The sequence below is a fragment of the Boleophthalmus pectinirostris genome, unplaced genomic scaffold (genome assembly GCF_026225935.1).
Source record: "Boleophthalmus pectinirostris isolate CB_2022bp ecotype Guang Dong unplaced genomic scaffold, ASM2622593v1 HiC_scaffold_21, whole genome shotgun sequence".
Lineage (NCBI taxonomy): Eukaryota > Metazoa > Chordata > Actinopteri > Gobiiformes > Gobiidae > Boleophthalmus > Boleophthalmus pectinirostris.
In genome coordinates, this window is record NW_026571175.1 from 9,156,500 (window position 1) to 9,159,488 (window position 2,989).

Below are 2,989 nucleotides of genomic sequence, written 5' to 3' on the forward strand. Positions count from 1 at the left end.
TCCACTGTTGTATCCTTGTTGTCCTTTTTCCTCCTTAATGCTTCTTTAAAGTTGCACTGTCACATTTGCTCTGGTGTTGCCACAGCTCAGGAGGGAGTGAGCGAGTGTGAAAAATGGATGCCTCTTTGAATGCCTGAGCAGCTCTAAGGGAGAGAAAGCGTTATTATTATGGGATGGAGGCCTCTGATGTTGGTCTAACCTTTTGCCCTGCCTGTTTTCATTCCATATTCACTACAGATGAATATTGAGTGGCTCTCAGCTGTCTGCATCTGCCACACAGACGCTGGAGCACACTGGGCTGGTGCTTTGTGGTGGTTTAGTTCCTGTAATGCTCTGAAGTTGCACAGAACATGTCAGGTATTTCCAGTGAACGGTTAGTTAGTTGTTAACCACTGTCACTTCTGGATTTCCCCTCTGTTTGGTAATTATTAATGTGCAAGTTAGAGAACAGCTTTTCCACTGAAAGCCCACGAGGTTCTGCTTTAAAGCCATTACATATACTCATAAAATCATATAAGGTCACATTTTTATATTATCTCTCAGTTTACACGTGCTACTAAAGATGTCTTTTATCTGAAGTTAAAAGTATTATAACAATTTTACATAAATAAACAAAATAAATACATACATATAATAATACATAATATATAAAAATGCAACAAAATGCAAAATGGCACCAACTGAAAGTGATAGTATGTAACTTTCTGTGGGTAGAAAGTCAGCTGCATGGTTCCAAAGAAATAGAAAGTAAAAAAAATAAAAAAATTCTTTGGAACCTTCTCTGTGTCGGTTTTTATGCCACAGTGTGTAGAATATTAAAGCTGAAGAAACAGCCCGCTCAGAGTAAGGATGCATGCTTTTGCTTTTCAGTGCAATATATCTGTTTAATATTGTAACATGTTTAATTACCAGGTTTATCTCGCTCAGGCAGTGCTTTGCTTGTCTCGTTGGTTGTATCTAGCCTGATTCATCAGCCAATTTCACCTCGTGGAAAACATCTGACCTCACAGCATTAGGATTTGTTCACTCAACGGTAGGCAGGTGCTTTTTTATTTAACCAATCACTGCTATTTGGTCGTGATGTATATAATGTGCTAAATCCTGTAGGAAGACAGGCAATAACGTCTTGATAAAATTCACCATTCTCTTTGTTCCAGCTTTAAATCCTCGATCTTGGGAATCGTTGTCAACACAGAATGTCTGGTCTCGTCTACATCCATCTCGACCACTTTGTTTACTGTTGTGCTGTACCACAAAAGGAATCCAGACAGGCGCTTGAGTTTGACGTCATGGCTTCACAGATCTTCGCTGATTGGCCGATGAGCAGTCTACAACTTCCAGGGTTCTTGCAAACCGTCTAGTGTATTTGTGACCTAGTCACTGCAGAGAAATTAAATTGAGTGGAGGCACTAAATCTGTGTATCATTCGTTCATTAGCTTTTCAAAATAAAACCAAAAATAAGAAAATGAAAAAACAACTTTTTTCTTCATTATTTATCTCCAAAACCAAATTAAAAAACTGATAATGATTTTTTTTTTTTTTTTCAGTTTTCGATTTTCTGTTTAAATGAAGAATGGAAAAAACTGATAACGGCCGTTTCCCGTTTACTTGAATTCCGTGACTGTGATGTCAGACTGAACCAGGACTGATCCAAGTCTGGGACCAGACTAGAACCAGACCGGGACCAGACCGGGACCAGACCGAAACCAGACCGGACTCCGAGCTTTGACTCCGAGCCTCTGCAGGGTCTGAGCCTCAGCTTCGAGCACTGGCCCTGCCGTGGACTCTGAACCTCCAGTCTGGTCCCGCTCTGGTCCTGGCCTGGTCTTGGTCTCAGTCCCGGTCTGGTCCTGGACCTCGATCAGTCCTGGTTCAGTCCGACATCACAGTCACGGAAGTCACGTAAACGGGAAACGGCCGTTATCCGTTTATTCCATTCTTCATTTAAACACAAAATCGAAAACTGAAAAAACAAACCGTTATCCGTTTTTTTATTTTGGTTTTGGAGACAAATAATGAAGAAAACTGTTGTTTTTTTCTTATTTTTGGCTTTATATTGAAAAACAAATGAACGAATGATACACAGATTGCACTAGGTGGCCCCAGCCTGGCTAAATAAACGCAACCATAATGGAAAAAATGTTTCGATTTTTGTCTATTTTCTGGCAAATTCAATTCAAATCCAAAAGAGTTACTCATGCACTTGATCCTAAACCACATTTGTCAGAAATAGGCCTTTTTATTGGCACACTTTGTAAGCCTAGTCTCATTTATTTGTGTATAGTTTGGAAAGAGGTAAACACACAGATTAAACATGTGGAAAACCCATGTTAAAAGATGTACACACACAAACCCATAAGAATTTTACTGAACTTTCTAAACACTGAATAAGACTCACATATTCCCTTCACATATTTGCCTCCTGAATGGCCTTCACCACCTGCAAAAGTTTCAACTATTTTTGTCTAAGCGCTGAATTTCCGACTGCAGTTTTGAGTGTTTGAAAGCCGCAATAAATAACACACATTATTATATACACTGGCCCCTTCACTCGCACTAAATGTTATGACATGAGAGTTAAACTGTACTGGGCTGTTTATCTTATTGCAGGTAGCCAGGCATTACAAAGTGTTTGGATAAATGAGCCGTGAGCAGGGAAGAAAAATGTCTCCACCAGCTCCTGTTTGGTCCCATTAACCTCCACTGGATCTCATGACACTTCCTGACCCCCAGTGTTTCGCTCTGGGCCCCTTTCCAAAAGCTCTGTCCTGGTTTCGAGCCTCCCTGATGGAATAGACAATAGAGATATTATTGTTTCATCTGGAATGTTACAAAGTACGGCAATAAACTTGGAAAAAGACAAAAAATAAAATAAAATGCTTTATTACTGTGAGCTGGGCCTCCTCTCCACAGATCTGACCTGTTATATAGCCTAGAAAATGCACCTGCTTTTGTCTATGGATGTAAATAAGTTTAATGCCACACTGC

General features: G+C 39.9%; 1 long non-coding RNA gene across 1 annotated transcript; it reads left to right on the top strand.

The window, feature by feature from the left end:
* The first annotated feature begins 809 nt into the window (after positions 1 to 809).
* Positions 810 to 1,410, top strand: LOC129410066 (uncharacterized). The gene is made up of 3 exons (XR_008632704.1): positions 810 to 843; positions 913 to 1,033; positions 1,158 to 1,410. It is a non-coding gene; the product is annotated as an uncharacterized LOC129410066 (long non-coding RNA).
* Positions 1,411 to 2,989: the final 1,579 nt, after the last annotated feature.